This window comes from Vulpes lagopus, chromosome 12, assembly GCF_018345385.1.
Source record: "Vulpes lagopus strain Blue_001 chromosome 12, ASM1834538v1, whole genome shotgun sequence".
Taxonomy (NCBI): Eukaryota; Metazoa; Chordata; class Mammalia; order Carnivora; family Canidae; genus Vulpes; species Vulpes lagopus.
The window spans coordinates 58,964,656-58,991,593 of NC_054835.1; the positions used below are offsets into that span (position 1 = coordinate 58,964,656).

The 26,938-nt window shown below is 47.2% G+C and overlaps 1 protein-coding gene and 1 non-coding gene across 2 annotated transcripts in view; one reads left to right on the plus strand and one right to left on the minus strand.

Moving 5' to 3' along the window:
• RPTOR (regulatory associated protein of MTOR complex 1) overlaps positions 1-26,938 on the plus strand; it is a 330,129-nt gene that overhangs the window by 10,303 nt on the left and 292,888 nt on the right. The gene's annotated exons all lie outside the window — the stretch shown is intronic.
• Positions 10,355-10,490, minus strand: LOC121474400. Its single transcript, XR_005983393.1, has one exon. It is a non-coding gene; the product is annotated as a U4 spliceosomal RNA (small nuclear RNA).

Here is a 26,938-nt window from a genome sequence, read left to right on the forward strand (position 1 = left end):
TTTGAGGCACATTCTACATACGGTAAAATGCCCAAATCCTAACTAGAAGAATATGCTGTTCAAGGTGAGTTTCAGGGTTCCTCGGTGTTTGCTGTGGAGGTCACGGTTACTATATGCATTTAGTACTGCTCGCCCTTCGGTGCTGAGCCTGGAGTCGTGTAACACTCACACACAGGAGTGGGCATGGCCCTTGAGGAGTTTGTATCTGATTTGAGAAAAACAACATTCTTATACAAAATAAAAGCACAATGCGATAATTATGTATCTGCGGTGGAGTCACAAGTTAGTGATTTCAGGAATTCTGCTGGCTGGACATTTCCACCGTGTCTGCGTCTGCGTGCCTGAGGCGCTCGGCTGAGCTCTGTGCGGGGGGCAGTGGGCTAAGTGGAAGCGTGCGCAGGTCGGGGGTGGGGCTGCGGAGAGGGGAAGGGTAGCTAAGTCTCAGGCAACTGATTTGTACAGTTCCGTAATCCAGCTAATGTGTGTCTAGAGCCTCTCTGTGCCAGGCAGTGTGTTAAGCGTTGGTGATTCACTGCGGAACAACTCCTGCTTTTAAGGCGTTTTCCAGTTTTGGAGGGAAGATGGATTGACTCAACGCAGGAGGCAGGGCGTTGGGCTGGTGGGACTGCATACAGAGTGCGAGGAAGGCCTCCTGGAAGGCTGGCACTCTGAGTCAGACCCTGGGGGGGAACAGAAATTCGCTGGGCAGAGAGGGGAGAGGGCAGGAGGGCCGGCCGAGCAACCAGGGTGTGCGAAGATGGGGAGGTGAGAGCAGGAGCTCTGGGGAACCGGCCTTCTCTGAGGCCTGGCCTCCTGGTGAGGGTTTCCCTGTGTGCTTCCTGAGGCTGCAGCTGGCCACCTGCTGCTGCATTTTCCCTCAGGTGCTGCTGCCACTCTAACACCAGCTTCTGTATTTGTTTTGTCAACCCCAATCAGACGGGACTTTGTTTTGTTCACTGGTGCATCCCTAACTTCTCACACAGTGACGTCTGGTTAGGTACTCGATAAACATCGGTCAGGAGAAGTGGTAGGAGTCTCTGCGGGTGGACAGGTGGACAAGGCCAGCCATGACAAGCTTTACAAGACCTTAGGAATTTGGATTTTGTCTCAAGGACAATTAAGAAATGTTTTAAAGCAGGGTAATGACATAATCAGGATTTTAGAAAGATTTCACTGGCTGCAGTGAGAGAGAGGATGTGTTATGTGTGGGGTGTGAGGAGGGGTGTGTGTGTGAGAATCTGTGTTAGGGAGGGGGCATGGGTCAGGAGCGCACTGAGGGTGGGGAGGTGGGAGCTGAGGAAGAGCTGGCTGCGGCTGAGCTAGGCCCGTGCCAGAGAGGTGTGGGTGGCCCTGAGAGCTCCTGGAACGGGGGATTGATGGTGCTTGGTCATTGATTGGCTGCAGGAGGTGGCATGGTGACTTAGAGGCCCTGGCTGGATGTGGGAGAGAGAGGGGCAAGCTACTGTGGGCATTTGGGAAGGGGGAGAGCAGGTGTCTGAATCTGGAAATTGGGGATAGTTTTCTCTAAAGGGTGTTTCGGGGGAAATGTTGATAGTGTTGCTTAAAATGGGTCCCAGGCCCCCTGTCCCCCTTGGTGTCTGGTCTTCATTCATCCCTGCCACACTCTTGTCCCCAGGCCATGGTGCTGGTGATGAGCCATGCATGAATATTGTCCAGTTTGGTGTTCTCTTGGATAACTTCTTTTATCCTTGAAAGTTGATCAGACCTGCAGTTTAAAGATATATGAGAGTAAAACCACTGTCAAATGTAAATTAGACATTTCCTTTTCCTGCTCTCCCTCTGAGACCTGGCTGAGGTTCAGAATTAGTTTCTGTAGAGCCAGGAGCATTTAAGAGATACAAGGTGTCTTGTGTTTCTTTCCCTATCAATATCCTGAATACCCTGGAGTGTTCATGTGTGTCATTCATTGTCCTTCCACAGAGTAGATGATCACAGTGCACCGGAAATGCCCCGGCTGTGTCTGGTTTGATGGTGGCCTGGCCTCCTAGTGGTGGTGGTGATGGTGGCAGTGGCACCTGGCTCAGACCCCTTCTGGAGAGCTACCCCTCACCTCAGTCTCTTGCATCATGCATGCAGCACTTCTCCTGAGAAAGTGTTATTACTTGGTTAGCAGGCAGGACTGTTTCCCAGAATAGTTTCATCCTATGTTTTTTTTTTTTTTTTTAATATTTTATTTATTTATTTGACAGAGAAAGAGAGCACAAGCAGGGGGAGAGGCAGAGGGAGAAGCAGACTCCCCACTGAGCAGGGGGCCAGATGCGGGACTCGAACCCAGGACCCAGAGATTATGACTTGAGCCGAAGACAGATGCTTCACTGCTTCACTGACTGAGCCACCCAGGCACCCTGTTTTGTTCTTTGAATGGAACTTTATTCTGGGGATGGTTTTAGTATTTGAAAAATATTTTAGCATTTTTATTGGAGAAGCTGAGTTTCTTGGAAACTTGTTTTCCTTCAGATTACACAAATAACACGTGTCGTAAAATATTTAGGAAATAGGGAAAAACATAACGAGAATAAAAATTATATAAATATCCTGCTATGGTACTGTTAATATTTTGGCGTATTTTCTGCTTCTCCATCCTCCTTTTTGCCTTTTCTTGCAACCAGGATCATACTATATGTGCCACTAAAGGACTATTTTTTTTTTTTTTAAATTTTAATTTACTTATTCATGAGAGACACAGAGAGAGAGACAGACACAAGTGGTGGGAGAAGCAGGCTCCCTGCGGGGAGCCCGATGTGGGACTTGATCCCGGGATCCTGGGATCACCCCCTGAGCCAAAGGCAGATGCCCAACCGCTGAGCCACCCAGGCATCCCTAAAGGACTGTTTTGAATTTCTCATTTTTGATATCCTCACCCTTGTAGGATCTGAAGCATAATAATAAAATAAACACTCAGGAAACTCCCACAACACCCAAGAACTAGATCAGCTTTAACACTGGCCCAGCTACCAGCTTTAACATCTTTTCTGCCTCTGGGAAAATAATAGAAGACAGTCCTTGACTTACAAGTTTCCGACTTTGTGATGGTGTGAAAATGTTACGTATTCAGTAGAAACCTCCTTGGGATTTTGAATTCTTATCTTTCCCGGGCTGATGATGATACGGGGTCCGATCCTCTCGTGTTGCTGGGCAGCGAGCGTAGCCCCTGGCGAGCCAGCGATCAGCAGGATCAACAGCCGATACAGTGACAGCCATCCTGTCCCCAAACAGCCACTGCTTGTCATGTTCTCTACAGTATTCAGTAAATGACATAGATGGTCAACACTGTGTCGTGAGGTGGGCTTTGTGCAAGATGATTCTGCCCAAGTGTAGGCTAATGTGAGTGTCCCGATTGCATGGAAGCCAGGCTTGGCTAAGCTACGACCGTAGGTCAGGACTTGTGATATTTTCACCTTATGATGGGTTTACTGGGATGGACCCCATTGTGAGTTGAATAAGATCTGTGGTAGCTTTGTTTTAAATCATACTTAACTATGTGCCAGGTGGTGTGGGTTTTCCATATTGACAGCCCCTTTGATTACTGAACAGCCCTGTGAGCAGGTGCATTTACAGTTGAGTGGACCGCGCCAAGAGTTAGGTAATTTGCCAGAGGTCACATAGCTGGTGAGTGGTGAGCCGGGATCTGGCCTCAGCCTGCGGTGTTATCTTTGCCTATCAGGGAGCGTGAGCGTTGGGTGCCGGAGCTGGGAGAGCACGGTTGTGCCTGCTGCTTGGGGCATCGCCACCCAGCCACTGCTCACACATTTTTTGCTGACTTGCTGACTGCCGAGTGAGCGCCTCTGCCGTGCAGTCCTCGGTGGGAATGAAGAGGGAACGTGACCTGGTCCATTACTCGGGGAGCACTGTAGAATCAGTGCCCGAGCTGACCGGCTTCGTGGATCAGACTGATAATGTTGAGATGTGTAATGTTCCAGGCTGTGTTATCACTCGGTGGAGAGGAATGGGATGACTGGTCTGGTTGAGGAAGGCTTCCGGGGGACGTAGGACCTGAGGCGGGCATGGATGGAGATGGGGAGCATTTGGCCAGAATGTGGAGGGAAGGCCCTTCTAGGGAGGTGTGTGGGTGGTGTCCAGTGTCAGTGACAGGAGGGCCTTTTTGGAGCACAGTGGGGAATGGTGTGGGCGGCTGGGGTGGGGGCACCACATCGCTGTGCTTTGAATGCCCAGCAGGGAGCTCGATCCTTCTCTACAGTTAAGGAGGTGTGGGGAGGGGTGAAGGCTGTGGTGGGTGCAGTTTGGGTTGGTGCACATCGGTGGGCTGCCTGCAGGAGCTGTTCCCTGGGAGGGCAGGTGGTGAGGACTCAGGCGAGGTGAGACAGAGGATGGAGCTGGGGGATGTAGTCGTCAGGGAAACCATGGAAGCCAGAGGCTGGGGGATGGAGTGAGGGGGGTGCAGCAGAGGGGGTGGAAGGGGGGCTGTCCGGAACGACGCGGAGCCCTCTGTGCCCAGCAGTGCCACACGCAGCTAGAACCAGATCTTTGAAGGCCTGGATGGCAAGCTAAGGAAAGGACGTTTATTGGGGAAGCCACAGTCTCTGAAAGTTTCTGAGTGGGGGTGGGCCGTGAAGTGTGGAATCAGAACAGTCTGAGAGAGAGGAGAGAGTCAGGGGGTTGGGGAATAATTTGAGGAAAGAGAAACTATGCAGTATTTTTGTTTTTGTTGTTGTTGTTTTTAATAAAGTCTTCTTATGACAGTTTTAGATTCATAGAAAAATCGAGAAGATAGAGTTCCTATATCCTATATACTGTGTACCCAGGTTCCCCTCTTCCTAACATCTTAAATTAGGATGGCAGGTTTGTCACAGCTGATGATTATTGATACGTTATTATCAGCTAAAGCCCACACTTCATTCAAATTTCCTGCGTTTCGCTGTGTTTCACTGTTCTCTCTCCTCTGCCCCAGGGCCCCACCCAGGACACCACACTCCGTTCAGTTGTCACGTCTCCTTTGGCTCCTCTTGGTGGCAAGGGTCTCTCAGTCTAGTCTCTGGTGACCGACAGTTCTAAGGAGGGCTGGGCAGGGGTGCAGTAGACTTTCCGCCTGTTGGGGTGTGTCTGATGGTTGTCACATGATAAGATGGGGTCATAGGTTTGGGGAGGAAGAGCCCAGAGGGAAAGTGCCCATCTCATCATGTCATATCGAGGGTCCGTGCTCTGAGCCTGACTTGTCACTGTGGATGTGACCTTCATCACCTGGCTGAGGTCGTGTTAGTTGTCTCTACTTGTTCTCCCCCATCCCCCATTTATGTACATCTAGAAATAGTTCCATCAGGTGTAACCATCTCTGTATTAAGTGAAACATGCATTTATGGTGATGTCTTCAAGTCTTACTGTCTTATTTTTAAAGTTTTTTGTTGTGCCTAAATCTGGAACCAAGAGATCAGTAACATCAAGTGAACTCAGGGAAAGGCGTGCTTCCGGAGGAGACGTAATGAACTTGGGTGTAGACAGGTTGAGTTTGAGGTACCCTGAAACTTGAAGACACGAGTCAAGTTTGACTCCATAGGGGTGATGCCAGATGGTAGGAGATCTTGAAGGATGAAGATAGAGGCTGTCCGTCTGGGAGCGTGGTCAGAGTTGAGGAGAAGGGAATCCTGTGGCTTAACAGACGCCAAGGAGGAGAACGGGAGAACGTCTTTTTTGGGAAGCAGTTGACCCATGACATTTCTTAAGTGCCATGCTTGGTGTCTGCCAGTCCTAACCCTTCCAGCGAAACTTCTTCCCGTTTTAATCCTGGCTCCTCCTGAAGGGACAGCCCTTGGTGGGCCAGGGTTGGATGGCTGGGCCCGGGGCAGCCACGTCCTGAGGCCAGTGGGCATGAGGAGATGAGCTGGACCATCTGGTTTCCTGCGACAGTTTGCACTGGGAAACACCCATGGGAACAGAGTATCGGTCTGGGTGACAGGGGGTCATGGCGCACTCTCAGTTAGGGGTCCCCGCAACCTGGGAAGCAGTTGGTGCAGGGACAGAAGGCAGGAGGCTCAGGGCTGGGTCACGGCCGACGGGGGACCGGGAGCGGCTCTGCGCCTGGCCCTGCCTTGCTCCCGCCCTTTCTGAGCGCGGGGCCCCGCTTTCTTCTGCGTGCTAGGTGCTAGGTGCTAGGTGCTAGGTGTCCTTCCACAACATAGTTGCTTAGGGTCACTTAAGTGGGACTCCGTTTTCAAGTTCATTTTTAGTAGATCTCAGCAAAGCCCAACTGGAAAGTTCATTTCTTAAGCGCTCCGTGAATCGCCAACACGTGAGCACCCACGTGCCTGGCACACGGCTCAGGAGACAGCGCGGTGACCGGGACGGCCCCGAGGCTCCTCCCAGGCCTCCTCGTGCTGGGAAGCCGCCGTCCTGACGGCTGCCCTCGGGCAGCGGACGCCTGGTGTCTGCGGTTCCCGGTGGTTCTCGGTGGTTCTCGGTGCTTGCTCATTCACCGCGTGAGGCCCCCCAGGGCCGCGCTTGCCCGGGGCCGGGCGAGGCGTGCGGGCTGCACAGCGTCCCCTGGCTCGTGGGGAACATGTGCACTGGCGCTCCTGGGTGCGGGCGCCGGGCTGGGTTCCCGGGTGACGGAGAGGACCCGTGATGGGTCTTCGGCGCGGCCACGCCGTCCGCGTCCCAGCAGCATCGCGCCGGAGCCCAGTCCTCCGAGTTCTCGGCAGCCCCCCCCCCAGTGCAGAGGGCCGAGCCGGGTGGCGGGCGGGGGTCCCCCGCGGGAGGGACTTTGTACGTGTTGGTCGCATCATGGAGCCAGGGCCCTCGGGGACTTCGAGAAGCTTTGGTGGAACAGGGAATTTAGTAGAAGCTGAACTGAGGAACGGTTGTCAGGGAGGCCATGGAGCCGGGGCCTGGGAGGACAGACGGGCGGCCCCCGCTGCGGCAGGGCAAACGGCGTGCAGGCGTGCAAGGCCCACGAGCCTGCAGGGTGTGCGGCGGGAGAGCTGGGCGCCGAGGGAAGCGGCCCTGTGCGTGAGGTGCTCGCTTGGGCCCAACGCCGGGGGGGCAGGGGGCTTCATCGCTTGGCAGTTTGCTTGGCAGTTTGCAGACGGTTGGCGCAGGGTCGTCTGGCATCCTGACGACACGCCTGGCGGACGTCTGCCTCCCCGCCGGGTGGAGCGGAGCTCCGAGGGCAGCTTCGGCACGGCCTTTGCTGCTAAGGAGCCGTGCTGGCAGCCCGAGCCTGATCTGACCCGACCCAGCAGCACTGGCTCCTGCCTCCTTCTGACCTGTTCTCTGTGTGGCCTAGGGCGACATTTCTTGTTGGTTTATTTTTATTTATTATTATTTTTTATTTTTTATTATTATTATTTTTTTTTTATTTTTTTTATTTTTTATTATTTTTAAAGATTTTTATTTATTTATTCATGAGACACACACACACACACACACACAGAGAAAGACAGAGAGGGAGAGGCAGAGACACAGGCAGAGACAGAAGCAGGCTCCATGCAGGGAGCCCGATGCGGGACTCGATCCCGGGACTCCAGGATCACGCCCTGGGCTGAAGGCAGGTGCTAAACCGCTGAGCCACCAGGGATCCCCTCTTGTTGGTTTAAAGTCCCTTCTTACGGAGACTCAGAAAATCCCAACAGATGTTTTCCAGTAATTGAAGAGGCAGCCGTGTTTTTATCCAAGAGAGGGGACCTGGTGTCTCAGTGATCTTGGCCCAAGCGGTTCCTTTTCCGCTGTGTGTCTCGGCCTCCATCCTAGTGTTTTCATCTGTAAAGCGAGTCCCAAGCCACCTTGGACAGTGTGGTTGTGAGGATTACATGGGACAGTATTTGTGGGATACAGGGGACTGCTGACGCCCGGCCGGGTGCCCAGTGGGTCACGGGTCTTCCTGTTCTGAGGGGCGGTGACCTGCGCACCTACGCCTTCCCTCCACGCGCTCTTTGTTGCGTAGTTACTGATGAGCTCCATCACGTTTTTGTGCGCTTGCTTAAAAGGAAAAAGTGAAAATTGCCCCCTGTGGAGCCAGCAAGCTGTGCCTGCGATTTTCATCCATCGGTAAGGGGCAGAAATTGTTCAGGCGACCACCCTCCTAGGAGGAGCTCCAAGCTGGGCAGGCTTAGATTGCCTTTCTTTCTATTTTTTTTTTTCTTTAACCCTTTGCTGGCCCCTTTTCCTCCAAGGGTGTGAGGGCTCCCTGAGATCCATGCTCTGCCCAAGTGTGTGTGTGTGTGAGGTTCTGGTAAGTGTTGTAGATGTACCAAAAACTAGACTTTATGACTTTCTTCCCATAAAGCACTGTTTGTGAACACTACTGAAAATGAGTGGATTCTTGTAAGCCATCATGGCAGGTATTAGGTGCTCAGTAATAGCTCTCTCATTTTTTTGACATCAAATTCATTTCGTTCAGAATGAGCATTTTCGTAAAAACATTTCTGGGAATCTACCAGGTCAGGCTGGGAAGGAGAGGTCATTACTGTTTCCTTCTCATTAGTAAAGATGCTCTGAAGGTAAAAATACTTTATTCCAGTAGGATCTGGTCTGTGAGGCCAACTGCTGGGTCCACCAGCAGCTACTGGAGGACGTCTCTGGACATGTGCTTGCTGTAAGGCCCTTCCTGCTGCTGGTGACACCAACTATTAACTCTGTATTGCCTTTCCCACAGGTGGGCTCATTGGCCTAGTGCTGTCCTGAGTCCCAGAAATGAGCCAAGCAGTCAACTGTCCTGGGACCCCACTGGGAGAAAGGGTGTGGGGGCTGACCCAGAAGTTGAAGACCTGGCACTGACCACTGGACTTGGGAACTGTATCTGAAGCCATATTTCTGTGACTTTGATTCGTTCTTTGTGTCCTGGTGCTGATCACTGGGCCCTTGCTCTTTCTGTTCAGCGACTCCCTGCTCTCACAACAGCTAGGCACCTGTTACTAAGTCCAGAGCTTGAGTTTCCTCCATGAGTTCTGGTTTGCTTCATATTCTCCTGAGTTTCAGTTTTGAGTACCTGACCGGCTCTCCCTGGTGTCAGGTTTGTCTGGGTCCTGCAGCCCAGTGTGTCAGGCAGTGACCTCTCAGTGGTTTGGGCTCCCTGTGCTAGGTCTACTTCAGATGGTGTCCAGAACCCACAGTGCCAAAAAAGCATGCCTTTTTGGAGTGGACTTGGAGACCGCCTCATTCCCTTGGCCACTCCTCCTGTCCCCAACCCTAACACTCATCTGTCCTCCTTGGCTGGGGGTTGGCTGTGAGCCCCTTGCCTCTGCCCTTGCTTACTGTAAACTCTGCCAGGACATGCTTATTTATGATACATTTGCTAGTGCTCTGTTAGTGTCTTAGGTTACTACATGAAACTTTAGAAGAGGATCCTAATTTATGATCTATTTTATTGCTTTATTTAATTACTGAGAGTTTTCACTTAACTAAATATATAATCACTTAAATAACTATATTTGAGAAATAGTTACCAGATTGTCTCTGATGATGTCTTTTTTCTTGGAGATGAATTTCATGCTGAGTAGATTAAGGTTGATTCTGTAGATTATTTTTATTCTTCATTTGATGGCTTGAATGTAGACACGTGTTCCAAAAGTAGTATGTTAATATTTTCACAAATGGCCTGATTTTATAGATAAGATAAAGATAAGGAATTATCTTTATAGAATTATGAGCCTAATCCAGGAATAATAAATCTAAGCAAATGGAGAAAACTGCCATTTTAAGATTATTCCTGTTTCCTGTAAGAATATTCATGGCAGCACTCACTCATTCACTGAGTGTTTCCTGAGTGGTTGCAGACGACCTCGTGTCCATCAACAGAGAACTGGTTGAATTATGGTGCATTGTACACCAGACTCCTTGCAGCTAGCGAAGACAGCAAAGTCCTTCTACATGTGCTCTCATGGGAAGGTTTCTAAGACATATTATTAAATTAAAAAAACTAAACTAAAGTAACCTCCAAACAAGGCATAGAACAGATTATATGACATCCTGTCTGTGCTCTTAAAAAGCTGTATGTACATATAACAATATGTGTTTATCTATGTAAAACATTTATGGAAAAGTACACACTTACGGGCAGGATGAGAGGTAGAGATTGATAGAATTATATTTATAAAACATTTTATTTTCCTGTGCTTAATTTTTAAATCCTGCATGATTTTTTTAACGTTAATTAAGAAAAAGATTACTGTTATGATATGGTCTCTGTGGATGGAGATTTGGTGGTGATTTTAAGGTTTGCAGTATTACATCTTTTTAAAAATATTTTTATTTATTTGAGACAGAGAGAGCATGTGTGCATGCATGCATGTGCGAGAGTGGGGGGGAGGGGCAGTGGGAGGTAGAGAAGGAGAGACACAGACTCCATGCTGAATGCAGTGCCTGATGCAGGGCTGGATCTCATGACCCTGAGATCATGACCTGAGCCGAAATCAAGAGTCTGAGTCAGCCAGGTGCCCCTTTGATGACATTTGTTTTATTAGCAATAATCACACCTCAGATAAACCTCATTGGCTACGATACTGCCACTGCACAAAGCTTGACGTTTGTTTTAGATACTTGACATTGCTCTGTTGAGGCTCTTTACTGCTTATGCCCTTTTCTGCTATTTCTGGTTGGATTGTTTCTATTGCCATGTCTTCAGGTTCTGTCATCTACCCTTCTTAGTGCGTGATATGTTGTTAAGCCCATCCACTGTGGTTTCCATTTCAGATATTATATTTTTATTCTCTAGAAATTCTATTTGGGTCTTTTTCATGGTTTATATTTCTCTCCTTTATATTCACATTTTCCTTTGAATTCTTGTACAAATTTATAACCATTTTAATGCTCTTTTTGTCTGCTATTTCCATCATTACTGTTATTTTTGGGTCTGTTTCTGTTAATTGCTTTTCTTCTGTTTACAGATTACATTTTCCTGCTTTTCCTTACATCTAGTAATTTTCTGTTGAATGCTGGACATTATGATTGTTGTGTTGTATGTGTGGGTCTGGTATCGTCTTCACTTAAACAGTGTTGGATTTTGTTCTGTTGGGCAGTTAATCGACTTGGTATCAACTTCATTCTCAAGGCTTCTCTTCTAGCCCATCAGGAGGTGGCAAACTATGGCCCCCAGGCCTCATCTGGCCTCCCACTTGTTTTGATAAATAGTGTGTGTGGGAATACTGCCATGGCATTTGTCATCTGTGTTATTTTCATGCTACAGTATCAGAGTTGAGTAGTTGAGGTGTTAGGCCTGCAAGACTAAAATACTTACTGTCTGGCTCTTTCTGGGAAAAATGGGATGACCCCTAGTATACTAGGGAAGCCTTTGCTCTGGGTCTAGGTTAACCCTGTGCCTCAGGTGTGGCCTTTTTGGGCTTTCTGCTGAGTGTTCTGGATGTTTACTAAGGTCTCTTCATTCTGACTTGTTGGAACTTGGATTGCCAGCCTCACCCAGTAGCTGTTCTTTGCTTGGCCTCCTGTGGTCTTGCTGATGCATGCTCAGCCTAGTGCTTCGCCAAGGACATGAGAGACGCCATATAGATTTCTGGACCCCATGTAGATAGCTACACGGAGGAGACCTCTGTGTAGCTATCTTCCATTTGGTACTCTGGGCCATCTGGCCCAGGTCTTTCAGCCTCCATGAACTCTGATCTCTCTCCTCAGCTGATCCTACTTTGCTCTGCTTGGAGCCCCGTCTGTCCACATAGAAAGCTTGGTGATTATGGGGCTCACCTCATTTGCTTTCTTTCTCTAGCAACCATATTCCTGTACTGTATGTTGTTTGATGCCGAAGAAGTGTTTTATATGTTTTGTGCAATTTTCTGGTCATGTATGGTGGGAGGGCTAGTCTGGGATTAGTTATTCCATCTTTTCTGGAGGTGGAGATCTTCCTCAGTATCATACCACAGATGAGCCACAGATGAGTCACGGAAGATAGGATATGTTGGAGAGATGAATGTTGCACAACTATATCACCTTTTATTAAATAGATTAGTTGATAGTTGATTCTGTACTGTTAATAAACAGTTATGTGTTAGAGTTGTTCTTTCACTGAATCTAATTTTTTCCCCCAGTGGCATTTCACTTTCCAGCTTAAATGTGGCATTAAAATTTAAGATTACATTGGTGTATCAAATTAATAGTACAGATCAAAGATTGTAAGAGTTCAGCTTGCAGGATCCCTAGACAGGTAATTTACAAGCCTAGATTTAGAGTTCCGCCTTTCCCGGTGGAATCATGTGCATTTCATTTGGGCTTTATAAAGCCAGGTAGGTCAGAGGGTGAAATGGAAATAATTGTTTAACATGTAAGAGGATTTAAGAATAAAATCCTTTCCTGTTTTGGTGTTACAAATCTAAATTTGGCACTTTGTCACGCAGTCTTAGGAGTGCTGGATGTGACTTGCTACCTTAAGGGTTTAGTTACTTGCAGAAATCCTCTTTCAGTGTTAATAATCATTACAGCCTTGGAAGGGCAGTCTAATTACTCTTTCCAATTTAGCTGTTTTATTGAAGAAGATTTTTTTCCTCACCTGATTCAATTTGATTTTCTTTCAAAAAAATTATGAGGTGATAAAATGCATAAAATGTCTATTTATAATTTAACCAGTATTTATAAAAACTATACCCATGTAGCCTCTGTCCAGGTCAGGAAATAGACCATTGTAGCCCTTTGGAGTCCATGAGTCTTTTGCCCACAGCACAGTTACTTCTTCCCTCCAAGTCTCAGCTGCTGTTCTTCCATTTCTGGGTGAGGTGCACTTCTTCACTTTTCTTTATGATTTTCCTACCTATGCGTGCATCTCTGGAAATCGTGCTTCGGTTTTGCCACTTTGAAGTTTATATGAATGATGCATTGCATTTATGTTTTGTGTGTTGCTGCTTTCCTCAATGTTAACATTTGTCAGATTTACCCTGGTTGTTCAGAATATGCGTAATTAATTCATTTTCACTTCTGTAAAATATCTCATTACATGTCTGTGTCACAGTTTATCCCATCCCACTCCTGAATGATGTTGAAATGAACATTCTTAAATGTTCTGATGTGCTGTGCAGTCGCGCGTACAGGTACAGGGTAATTGCAAATTCTCTTTATTTAAAAAAAAAAAAGCCTGTTCAGGTCTTCTATTTTTCTGTTGTCATCTTTCTCCTACTGACTTTAGGAGCTTTTGTGTATTTTGGCTGTGTATCAAGAAAGCTTTCTGGGGATCCCTGGGTGGCTCAGCAGTTGAGCACCTGCCTTCCGCCCAGGGCGTGATCCTGGAGTTCCGGGATCGAGTTCTGCATCGGGCTCCCTGCATGGAGCCTGCTTCTCCCCTTGCCTGCATCTCTGCCTCTCTCTCTCTCTCTCTCTCACTGTCTCATGAATAAATAAAATATTAAAAAAAAAAAGAATACCTTTCCACTCTGAGGTGTGTCTTAACGTTCTTTGTGGAGTCTTTTGGCTTCTCGATTTCAGTGCTGTTGGTCCCTCACTCTCGTTAAGCCTAGTGCTTGGGTGGTCTCCTGTCTGACCTGGGAAGGCCTTGGACTTTCTTGCATGTCTTTATATGCTTGTGTGTGGTGTAAGGTAGGGGTCCCATTTCTGTTTTTTCCCATGTGGATTTCTGGTCATCCTGGTGAATTTTGCTGAGAAGCTTGTCCTTTCCCTCAGCTGTAGGCTCTGTCATGTGTCAGGCATCCATGTCGATGTAGGTCTGTTTGGGGCTTTCTCTTCATTCTTATTAGTCAGCCCTTGCTTAATTGCTAGGCTTTGTGGAACACCGTGTGAGGGAGGACCTCACACTTGTTGTCTTTTCTCTTCTCTTCTTTTCAAGATTTTATTTATTTATCTGACAGAGAGGGAGAGAGCACAAGGGAAGAGGGAAAGAGAGAGAGAGGCAGGCTTTCCACAGAGCAGGGAGCCTGATGTGAGGCTTGATCACAGAACTCTGGGATCATGACCCGAGCTGAAGGCAGACACCCAACTGACTGAGCCACCCAGGTTCCTTACTGGCACTTGTTTTCTTTGAGAATGTCTTGGTTGTTCTTCCTATAAGTTGAGGAATTAGTTTGCAGGTTCAAAGAAAGATAATGTGTTGGATATTGATGGAGATTGCATTGAGCCTGTATTGCAGTTTGGGGAGATTTCCTGTCTTTACAAAGCTGAGTGCTCCAGTCCATGAACCTGGCATGTCTTCATTTCTTAGGTAGGTCTTCTTTAATTTCCCTAAATAAAGTTATATATTTTTCCCTGTAGAGGTGATGCCCGTCTTTTGTTGGATTTCTTTCAGGTACTTGATGTTATCATGATGCTTTCCTAAATAGCATCTTTTAAGAATTGAATTGTTTGGCTGTATTAAATTTTTTTTTCTAGTATATAAGCAGGTAACTTATTTTTGTATGTTGTTTTATAAGCAGCATTCCCGGTGTCTTCCATCTCATCGGGAGTCCTGCAGCCCATGCACGCACTCAGCTTCCTACCTCCTCCCATCACACCTGTGTAAGGCTGCTGGGCTTGCAAAGGCAGGGTGTGTGGACACAGAGTAGCCAGACCTCAGCTTCCTACTGGCTCACCTGCTTCAGGTGCTATCCCCTGGATCGGATAGCTGGCCCCGAGCACCAGCCTTTCCCATTTATCTAGGGAACTGGTGTTTGGAGGAGTCAGTCCTCCTGTGCTGCCTTCCTTTGTGGCTCTGGGGACACTTCAGGCTTCATGGAAACTCTTGAGCCACAGAAGATGATCCCTCAGTATGGGGAGTATCTGTTCTATTAACGCTTGGTGGGACCTGCCAGTGAAGCCACAAAATCCTAATTTTTCCTTTGTAAAAAGAGTTTTTAAAAGTCATGATTTAGGCTTTTAAAATGATATTCTGTTTTGTTTTTCTAAAGTCGGTTTTGAGAAGTTATATTAACATTTTTTTGGAGGACATTGTCCATTGCATCTATATTTCAAATTTGTGGGCATAAAGTTCATGTATCTTCCTGTGATCTTTTAAAAGTCTTTGGATCGTGGTTATGTTCCCTTTTTATTCCTGACACTGAGCATTTGTATGTCTGCTCTTTCTATTTTTTGTTAAAGATTTATTTATTTATTTATTTGAGAGAGAGAGGGAGAGCATGCACATGCATGTGAGCAGGGGCAGAGGGAGAGGGGGAGAGAGAATCCTCAGGCAGACTCCCTGCTGAGCGCAAAGCCCAATGCAGGGCTCAGTCCCAGGACCCCAATATCATGACCTGAGCTGAGATCATGACCTGAGCCGAAATCAAGAGCTGGCGACCAACCAACTGAGCCACCCATGTGCCCCAACTTTCTCGCTGTTTTTGCCAGAGGATTGTCACTTTTATTAGTCTTTCAAATAACCAGCTCTTGGCTTTGTTGATAGGCTATAGTTTGCTTGGTAATAGTTTATTTTTAAATCTGATCATTTCCTTGGATTTACTTTATTGCCTAGCCCCCCCCCCCCCATTCTTGAGGGGGAAATTTTTTTTAAAGACTATTTATTTGTTTATTTATTTATTCATGAGAGACACACAGAGAGAAGCAGAGACATAGGCCGAGAGAGAAGCAGGCTCCATGCAGGGAACCCGATGTGGGACTTGATCCTGGGACTTCAGGATCACGCCCTGGGCTGAAGGTGGGTGATCAACCACTAAGCCAGCCACCCAGGCATCCTGAGGGGGAAATTCTTGAGATGGATACTTATTAATTCCCAGTCATTTGTCTTTTCCATTTTTTAAAAAAATTTATTTGAGAGAGAGAAAGTGAGTGTGAGCATGAGCAGGGGAAGGGGCAGAGGGAGAAGCAGTGTAGAGCCCAATGCAAGGCTTGATCCCAGGAACATGAGATCATGACCCAAGCCAAAGTCAGATGCCTAACTGACTGAGCCACACAGGCACCCTGTCATTTGTCTTTTCTAATTTTTTTTTATTATTATTTATTTATGGTAGTCATACACACACAGAGAGAGAGAGAGAGAGAGAGAGAGAGAGAGAGGCAGAGACACAGGCAGAGGGAGAAGCAGGCTCCATGCACCGGGAGCCCGACGTGGGATTCGATCCCGGGTCTCCAGGATCGTGCCCTGGGCCAAAGGCAGGCGCCAAACCGCTGCGCCACCCAGGGATCCCCTCATTTGTCTTTTCTAACAGAGGCATATAATTATAAAAATTTAGATTATGAATTATATAAATGTATAAATTAAATGCTTATTAGTTGCATTCAGTGAGTTTTGATATTTAGTATTTTTATTATTGTTCAGTTCAAATTATTTTCTGAATTTCATCTTGACTTCATTATTAGCTTTCGGAAGTGTGCCTTGTGATTTTTAAATATAGAGGAATTTTCCTAGGATTGATGTTTGATTTCTTACTTAGTTGCATTTTGAGCAGAGAATGTCCGTATGACTCCATCAATGAAGTAATGGGTGTACTGCATGTCTGTAGGGGAGCCCTTTACCCCACTGACCTATGTGTGGCGCCCCCTGGTGTTGTGGGGTCATTGACTTGCACAACTCTTCATGTGTGTGCCTATGCATTCTGAATTTTAGTCCCTTGAAATTTGTTGAACTTTGCCTTAAAAACTTGTATTGGTCAGTCTATAAATGCTCCTTGTGTGCTTGGACATATGGTTTACCTACAGTTGTTGGTGCCACATCCTGTTTGTGTGCATTGAGTCAGATATCTTGTTTCTGGTGTTCATCTTCACCGACTGCTCTGACTTCTATCAGTAACAGCGGGAGCTGTATTAAATCCTCTGACCATGTTTGTAAATGTGTCTTGTTCTCTTTATGGTTCTTTCCGTTCATGGTTTGTTTATATTTAGAGGCGATGTTATTATGTCATCCATCTCTGAAACTGTCTTCCTTGAGCACCGGAGTCTATGCTGTGACAGAGTCATTCTCTGTCCCCAGCTGTCCCCTTATAAAGCTTTGTGCTGTAGGTCTGTGGTGTCTCATTAATGTGGTCACACCAGTCTTCTCTTGTTTGGTATTTTCACTGATTATTTTCCTATCTCTTTATTTACATCATCCTTTCCGTATCCTCCTTATGTTTTTCATGTTTCTTGTAAACAGCTTGTAGATAGAGTAAAAAAAAAATCTAGTCTGACAACTTTTGTCTTTTAATTGGAACATTTAGTCTATTTACCTTTATTTGGGCTTAAATATGCCGTCATTCATATATATACATACATATATACATATATATATATTTTTTTCCTGCCTGCACTGTTTTTTATTTTATTTTATTTTATTATTTTATTTATTATTTTTTATTTTATTTTAAGATTTCATTTATTTATCTGAGAAAGAGCCAGAGAGAGAGCACAAGCTGGGGGAGAGGCAGAGGGACAAGCAGACTCCTCACTAAGCAGGGAGCCTGCCACGGGGCTTGATCCGAGGACCCTGGATTCATTACCTGAGCCTAAGGCAGACGCTTAACTGACTGAGCCACCCAGGCGCCCCACCATGAGTAATTTTTAGTATTCTCGTATTATTCAGTCAGCGTACTTTCAGGTTCATGCACATATTTGTGACACTTTGTTCTTCATTCCTTTTTGCATCTTATACCTTTTATATGGGATCACTTTTATTTTAATAAGAAAGATTTTTGAATTTCCCATCACAAGTGTCTACTGATGGGAAATGTCTTTACTGATTCCTGATTCTTTCAGTTTGCTTTCCTTGGGCACAGAGTTCGAGGATGAGGGTCCCTTGCAGCACCTGGGAGGCACCCATCCCCACACTGTTTCGGAAACTAATTAGATACGTGTTCACTCTCTTTTCTATGTTTCTCTTCCATTTCTGTTTTGTCCTTTTGTGCTGCATTGTGGGCAGGGCAGTTTCTTCTTACCCAGTTCAGGCGACCTCTCTGAAGCTACGACTGTGCTATTAGTCATCTACTGAATCTTCCCTCATTCTGTATTCTGTTTCATCCACTCAATCTACTGAGTTCTTAATATTGTTTGTTTTTTGTCATTTTCACTTTTTAGAACTTTGGTTTACTACTAGATCACTTTAAAAAATTTCCCTTTTGTAGTTATTTTTAATTTGCCTTTTAGTTCATTTGAATTTATAAGGATGGCTTTTTATTATTTGTCTGGTATTCCAGAAGTCTTCTGTTTTGTTGTTTATGTTAATCATTGCCTCTGGTAATGCGTTTATTTTGTGTGGTGCTTTGTTATTTTTTGTTACTTACTGCTTTTGCCTTGGGAAGTGATTTGCAGGGATGGGCTCAGGATGAAGGTGCCTTCCCCCAGGCTGGGCTCTTGTTTGTTTTGCAGACTGTTCGTTCAGTCTGGGATGATGGTAAGCTGTGTTCATGGACTGAGCTCCCCTGGGCCACCTACAGCTAGAAGCCCAGTTTGTAAACTCGCACGGAGGACACAGAAAATGACACGTTGTTGGATTTTGTGTAAAATGTCCAGATTTGGCTATGGTCGGGGATGGGAGATGGAGAGTGACTTCAGATGGGCACCACAGTTCTTTATGGAGTGATGGGAATGCTCTGAGATTAGATGCTGGTGACAGTGGCAAATGCCCTAACCGAAACCCTCGGTGTATGACATCTGAAGTATAACTCAGTTCAGCTGTGTAAGAAGTGCATGAAGGCCACCTGTGGCTGTGTGTCCACAGGGCCACCTTTTGTTCCTTTCCTGGCCCTGTCATCGCCAAGTGCCCAGGGGTGCTTGGGTAGGAGGAGGGGTGGTGCCTGCTGTACCTCCCTGCCCTGAGAGCACAGCCTGTGGGGTCCGAGCTTACAGGGAAATCTTGCCTTAGTCTTCATGCTCTGGGCTCCCCAATTCCCCTTCCCCTCACCTGCAGATGCCCTGGGGTCTGCTGTTGCCTTGGAGTCCCTGCTCCCTTAGATTCGGATCTTGCAGTTTCTTACTGTCTTGAAGACTCCTCGACGCTTTTAAGGAGGTTGCTTGTCAAAAGAAAGCAAAATATTTGACCGAGGTGGTCTCTTCCTTGCCTTCTACTGCCCTGCCACCCAGCATCATGAGGCTAGGCCTGGGGAGCCCTGCCCTTATCGCGGGGTGTGGAGGTCCTCATCTGCTTAGTTGCTTCCTGCATCCTATTAAATATTTCCAGTGCTTATGGGCCCCTTTATTTGTCATTTATTAATCAAACAAGTGATACAAAATAGTTCAGTAAGACACAGATGCATAAGAAGGGAGAAAGATTGCTAGTTAAGCATTAACAGTAAAATGTGTGAAATAGTCCTTTTACTAAATTAGAAGTACAAAAAAGCTAAATTTACTGAGTTAATGAATTAAAATGAGGTTAATAAGATATTTGAGTTCAAAATTTATAGTGCATTAATTTGAATATAAATAGTCACAGATTTTTTTTCCAAAGATTTTTTATTTATTCATGATAGACATAGAGAGAGAGAGAGAGGCAGAGACACAGGCAGAGGGAGAAACAGGCGCCAGGCTGGGAACCGACGCAGGACTCGATCCCAGGCCCCCAGGATCAGGCCCTAGGCTGAAAGCGGCGCTAAACTGCTGAGCCACCTGGGCTGCACGAAAACCAAGAATTAATTAATTAATTAATTAATTAACTTAAGATTTTATTTATTTATTCATAGAGACCCAGAGAGAGAATGGGAGGCAGAGACACAGGCAGAGGGAGAAGCAGGCTCCAAGCAGGGAGCCCGACGTGGGACTCAATCCAGGGTCTCCAGGATCATACCCTGGGCTGCAGGCGGCACTAAACCGCTGTGCCACCGGAGCTGCCTGAGAACCAATAATTTAATCTTCAGTTTTATCTCATTTGATTTAGTTACTTTGGTCTTAAAAAAAAAAAAAGACTAAATCAAAAGATGCCTGATTCTTTTAGCCAGCTTACTTACACTCCTTTCCAGCTATGCCATTTAAGAATTGAATGAGCAAGGGGGGGTGGGGGGGGCAGTGCCTGGTTGGCTCAGTCGCCTGGGCATCTGACGCTTGGATTCAGCTGAGGTCGTGACATCAGGGTTGTGAGATGGAGCCCTGTGTCAGGCTCCGCCCTCAGCTGAGAGTCTGCTGGAGATTCTCTCTCTCCCTGCCCCCTGCTCGTGCACTCTCTCTCAAATAAATTTACCTTAAACGAACAAAAAAGAATGGGATGAGCAGACATTCTGAACCTTTCGTCAAGTCACAGATAAGAACACAGTATGGGATGTGACTAGGGAATTATGTCATCAGGAAGTCCCTTCTGTCAGTCCTGGCCCCCTGGGATCCATTACCATCATGCGGTACCCTGTCTCAATTTTTAAACTTTGTCTATGAGCTTTAGTGTGAGAAAACTTGTCCAAATGTCAGTGGAAATGGTGTTGTTGGTGATGGCTCTCTTTCTAGGTAAGTTTCTGTGCACCTAGTGTGTGCGATGCACAATTTAAGTGCTTTATGTATATTAAATCCTCTGATCCTCCCAATAACCCAATGAGGTGGATACGGATGAGGCACATGAAGCATGGAGCAGGAAGGGAACTGGCTTCAGGTGGTGCAGCTGGTAGAGACATAGCCAGTGTGCAGACCTGGTGGCCGTGTGTGAAGGCCGTGCTTTCCTATGTGCTGTGTTCCGGGAGCATGTCTGTCTGTCTCTGGTGCCGTTCTCAGAGGGGCCCTGGAGCTGCAGGGCTCACCAGAGGGGCTGGACGAATCGCTGAAATCTAGAGTGGTTTTCATTCATCATTGAGAAGATGTGTACACTTAATGACAAAACCGTCAATTTGAACACCATTCATGCATCTGAAAACATTTAGGTGTTTTAGTTATTGAAGGCAAAACGTGGCTTAACACCATGATGTGCTGCCAAAAACAAACGAATCAAAGCTTGAGTGTCATCTTCTGGGTACATTAATAGAGTGCAATGCCCAGAATGAGGGAGGGGATGGCGTTCCTGTTTATAAGCTGTTTTTGTTTTTGTTTTTTTAAAATAAGCATTATCTTTAGAAAGAATGTACATAAGTTGGAATTTATTCAAGGTGTTTGGCCAGGATTGTGAAGGGAGTCAAGGGCGATCTCAGCAGAGGAGGTTCAGTTAGGGTTGGGCTGTGTGACCTAGAGCAGAGTCTTTTGTGGGCACTGAGGGTGGGGTGATGCCATCAGAGTACTCACCTGTGGTGTAGACGTAGTTTTTATCCTGAGTTTACAGAGGACGGATTTTTTTTTTAAAAAAGATTTTATTTATTTATTCATGAGAAACACAGAGAGGCACAGAGACACAGGCAGAGGGAGAAGCAGGCTCCCTGTGGGGAGCCCTATGTGGGACTCTATCCCAGGACCCCAGGATCACGACCTGAGCTGAAGGTAGGCACCCAATCACTGAGCCACCCAGGTGCCCCCAGAGGAGGGAATTGAGGGGGCAAGAGGTGAAGTAATTTGCACAAGGTCCTGGGAACTCAGGCCTGACTGTCTCCCAAGTCAGGGGGTGAGCTGGGGAAAGACAGGGGACATCTTCCAGTCCTAGGTTTTGATCCAGGTGACAGGGCTGACTCAGTACTCTCCCCGGTTTCTATTGCCCTAATGTGATTGTATGCATCCTCTCTCTTTGACATGAAGGGGTATGAATCAGGATCCAGTAAAGGAACCAGAACACATCCCAGCTATTGCGACAGAGGGGGTTTCCATAGGGCATTGGTTTCTGAGGAGTTGAAAGAGCAAACAGAGCCTCCAGGTATTAGTTACAGGAGGCAGCCAGCAACCTGAGAGCTGGGGAATAAGGTAGGGGTTGGAGATACTAAAACTAGAGGATTTGAAGAGGGGCCCAGGAGTTGGGGGCTCAGGCCACTGAAGTAAGGATGCAGGATGCTGGCCCCTCTGCGGGGTGTGCAGTGAGGCCTCCTGAGGGGTGTAAGCAGAAAGGACCCAGGCTTCCTCCTGTCACCTAGTCATGTCCCTCTAGTGTCCCCAGTGGCGGAGCCCCGAGAAAGCCCCCTGGGAGAGGAGCAGTCAGGCCCGCAGCCCTGGTGCTTGCATCCCTAGGCAGAGGCCAGGAGGCAGCAGAGGGTTTGCTTTGTAAACAAGGAGCTGCCCTTTATCTGTCTCACTCAGGTGTTGTTATTCCTATGTAGAATCTTGCATCATTGTCTACATAGGCTTCCCCAAATGAGGGGCTTTGAGAGAACTTTGGGACCCCTTCAAGTCGCCACCCCAGCACAGATGGCATGGGTCTGATGAGAGCCCTGCAAACACAGGGTCACCATGGATGGGGTGGGGGGACGAAGATCTAGTCTTTTCTCCAAAGTGGGGGTGGCGGGTGGAGAGTCAGAGCCCAACCCCACATGAGGACACCAGAAGTGAGCCTGCCAGCCTTGCCCTTGAGTTGTTTTCGGGTCACAAAGAAAATTAAGGTATTTCAAAGAGGTCTGTAATCTATGTTCAGTCTTGGTTGTAAACTGTGTTACTAGAATCAAGAGCATCTCAGTACACTTGTGTAAAGTTCTTAGGTTGTTCACTCTATTTCTGTCCGTGGTTGTTCATTCCAAGATTGTATCTTCCCCCGGGAAGAGAACCCACAGCTTTGCATCTGTAATTGGCTATTTTGGAAGGATATTTTCTGTATTTTAGAAGGATAACCAGAATTGTAAAGTAGTCGACTTGTAAATGTTTAGAATAGAATCGATCACTTGATGTGCACGTAGCTTCCTTAGGGGCAGGCTGTGTTTGCTGAGTTTATTTCCTTTTCCGGGAGAATTTCTCCAGAATCACACACACATATTTCTCTCCCCTACCCCTTTTTTGCATAAGAATTGAGATCATATTTTAGAGACTGTTTTGTGTCCTGCTTTTTTCACTTAAAATCCACATGTGTGTATTACCCTTATCATTTACACATTCTTTAAAAACTGGATTTTTAGCGGTTTCATAGTAACTTAAAGTTATTTAATATCAAAGTTTACAGTTACTGGGATGTACCTATACTTTTTATAAGCACCTTTCTTCTGTTAGATATTTAGGCTGTTTCTGACTTTTCAACACTGTAAGTAACGTTACAATGAGGATCTCTGTAGGTAAATCTTTGTCCTGATTTCTGGTGGTTTTTCTAGTTTAGATTTCTAGAAGTCATGCACCCTGGATATGAGCATATTAGGGGTACTGACATAGTTTGCAAAATTGCTTTCATGAATGTGTTTTAATATTGTTTTGGTAGAAAATTTAAGGTGCAGTCGGGCTAGCAGATCAGGAGACAATCAACCATTGAAAAGGTAGTTTCATTACAGTTGCCAAGGGAAGGGGGTGAGCCCTGCCACAGGAGGCCTGTGGGGGAGCCCTGGGGTCCAGGTGGCAGAGGTTGGAGGGGAATGGTGGGTGGGTGAGGGTGTTTACTAGGGTTTCTTTTGGGAGGCACAGGCAGGCAGGGTAAGCAGCTTGATGGTTGGCTGGTTTGAATAACCTCCCTAGGCCCTGGGGCTCAGGGGCTGCCCGAAGCTGTCAGTCAGGCGCCTGGTCCTGGGGCAATTAGGGCAGGGGGATAGCGGCCCAGAGCTGAGAGCCTGGTGAAGGAGGTCACACCAGAGTGGATTCTGAGGCCTCTCGGGTTGGTTCCCACTGGAAAGGCTGTTGTTGACTACATTGAGGAATTGGCTAGCCTGGGAGGGCCATTGTGGAAGCACCAGAACTCAGAAGACACAGATTTGAGGCTTTTATACACCCCTCTGGTGGGCCTGGATGCCTCTTTCCCAGTAGTTGCCAACCCTCGGCATTGCCACCAAACACGTGTTTGCAATTAAGTAGGTACCTGGGCATTCTTTTTCAATTGCACTTTTCGATTGCTGGTACAGTTGAACATGTTTACATGTTTATGGGCTGGCTGTGCCCCTCCTGCTATCGTCTGTGCCCTCTGCCCCCGTTGAGTAAGACAGAGAGACAGGTGCCTGCCGGGCATCGCTTGTGGGTGGCTCCGTGCTGCCCGTGCTCTGGGGTGGTTCTGTGCCTTTCATGCAGCCTAGGGGGATATAGCTCATTGCTTGGGTGTTGACCCTGGCCTATAAACATTTCTGTCAGCTCCTTGGATAAAGATTTGGAAAGTGTGTTTACCAGGTTTGCTGATGATACAAATCTGGGAAGGACAGGTGGTAATGTGGTTGACAGCATCGGGATTGAACACAGTCGTGCAAGGACAAGGTGCTGGTGGAGTGTGGCCGGGTAGGTCGGGACACATTGTGAGTCCTGTGTTTGGCTCCTTCCCTCCTGCTCTCCCTCCTGCCTTCTTCCTTCCCTTCCTTTCCTTCTGTTTCTCTGTTTCTATTTATTCCACCAGTTGTGCCAATACGGATGAACGTGTAGTAATCCACATGCAAAGACGACCTAGGGATGTTTGACTGCTGTATAGATCTCCGTTCATGGGCTCCTGCATGCCTGTCACTTAGGCACTTGAGACTGCATATGGAGTATCTTATTTACTTCTGGATGCTCTATTCTGAGACACATTCACAGAACAGACCAGATATGGGGCGGCTGCAGGCAAGTGGCTAAGAGCCTGAGTAGTCTTGGGAAGCAGCCCCTGGAAGCGGAGGCCCTCCTAAGGAGAGCTGGAAAGTGTGGGGATGGAATAGGGGACAGAAGGCCAAGGAGGGATGTGGCTGGTCCCCCTTCTAGCCCCAGAAGGGCTGCTGGGCATTTGCAAGGGAGCAGAGTGGCCTGCAGCTCCTGAGGGGCCGCTGGGGACAGAGCCCACGGCCAGTGCCTCAGAATCCTTCCCCAGTTGGACAGCCAGCTTTGTCATCTCACTTGTGTTGGAAAGGTTCCGGGAGTAATTAGATGGCCTGGGACGTGAGGGTTTCTGTGTTGCTGGGAGGATGCTTCACGTGGTGAAGAAGGGTCGCCAGGTGGATCTGAGTGCAGAGCACAGCCCGCTGGTTCTTGGCTTTGTGGCCTCAGACTGATTGATTCTTTCATCGCTCCGAGAATCCTTTCCCCACAAGTAGGATATTGATACCTGTTTCCTGTGACTGATGTGAAGGTCTAAGGAGGCAGAGCCGGTACGTCCCAGGGGGATGCCGGGTGGATGCAGAGTCTCCGTAGCTCTAAACCGCAGAGACTGCGCCTCTGAGTGCCCACATGTGCACGCATAGCTGGCACACACGTTGATTGTGAAGATGGCAGCAGGGCACACGGGTTGTTTTATTTTAATTTTTTAGATTATTTATTTATTTATTTATTTATTCATTCATTCATTCATTCATGAGAGACACAGAGAGAGAGAGAGAGAGAGAGAGAGAGAGAGAGGCAGACACACAGGTAGAGGGAGAAGCAGGCTCCCTGCAGGGAGCCCAATGTGGGACTTGATCTAGGGACTCCAGGATCACACCCTGGGCCAAAGGCAAGCGCCAAGCTGTTGAGCCACCTGGGGATCCCAAGGGTTGTTTTAAATCCTGACACTTTTCATTAGAAAATGTATCAGAAATTTTAGCTTCACATATAATTTGAATTCCTGTTGGAGCATCTGCCAATAAAACAACAACTGACTGTGCAAGCTCACTGCTTCTTTCTGGGGCACATCACACTCCGTGCCTGGGAGGAGTCCTCCGGCCGAGCTCCATCACCGGCTTCCCCGTCCTTCAGAGCCTTTGTCTGTGACCACAGTGCTAATATTGGCCGCCTCAGTCTGAGTCGAAGTGACACAGGAGAGTAATTAGGTGTCCCTCAGAGGGAAGATACCGTGTAACAGAAACCAAGGTGTTGGGATTGGCTCTCCTCCTGATGTTCACACCCACACGATTTCCAGCTTGTCACTGGTCGTGGGCACACAGAAGACATTTGGTTTGTGCTGTGTTAGTCCGTGTTGTGCAGAGGCTTAGGTATTTGCCTGGGCATCCATTTCATTGAAGGCAGTGGCCAGAGAGGACGTTTTCTTTGTTCTGAGGATGTGCTGTTCACTCTTCCCTGGCTCCTCTGCCCTCTTGGACCTTCATGGCTGGGTACAGCTGCCTGTTGACTCAGACCAGTGGAGAGTATCGTGGCCCTGACTCATTTGGGGGCAGGGATGGATAAGGCAGGGTTCTCTAGAGAAGTAGAACCAGTAGGCTCTGTGTGTTTGGCTCATGTGGTTATCGAGGCTGGCAAGTCCACACCCTTGGGGCAGGTCAGCAGGCTGGTGGACCCAGGAACCAATGTTAATTCAAGCCCAGAGACCTCTTTAGCCTGGGGAAGGTCAGTCTTGTAGTCAGACTTCAGCTGATTGGATGAGGCCCACCACACTGTGGAGGGCATCTCTTTCCTCAGGATCCACCGTATTAAATGTTTATCTCTCCCAGAGCCACCCTCACAGCAGAATGCTGAACCACACTTCTGGGTGCTGTGGCTCAGCTAAGTAGACACATAAATGAACAGGGGCTCTTTCTGCGGAGAGTTAGGCTCTTGTAGCTGCTGAGCCTGGAGAGAAGGCTACCTGGAGGCTGTGCCGTTCCTGCCAGGTTGGGTGGATCCAGGCAGACCCACATTTTTACATCTTTAACTTTTTTTGTTCTGAATGCAGTGTTCTTTCTGAGTTATAAAGGGGAATAAATTAGCATCCTGAATTGCACTTTAATGAACTTTATTTTTTGTTCGTTGGGATTTTACTGAGAGCAACAGAGAAACTACTCACCTGGGGGTTCTGAGAAGCGTTGTGGAGTGCTGCATTTTTCTTTGAGCTTTTAAGGTCAGAACTCCTGGGAACTAGAAAAAAATATGTAAAAACATAAACATTTGAACTTTGTAGGGTGACTCATAAATAACTGCCTTTCAAGATGAGTGGGATCCTTGTGGGAGAAGCACTGTGGCGTTCTCCTGCCTACATGGAGCTGAGGGTTCCCACAGGACCCTGTCTAACCCTGTATGTGGCGAGTCTGGGAGGAGTGTGCCTTTTCTGCCAGGCGCCCCTGACCTTAGTACAGTGACACAAGTGATAGAAAGTCTCATTTTCTGCCTGTCTTTCCTTCTCCATTTCGTGACTTCTCCCTTTTCCAAGGACCACTGGCTGAAGGATATTGGGATGTAGATGCCATCGCTGTGCTGCTACTTTGATCTATTATTTATTTAGAAAGATTTTTTATTA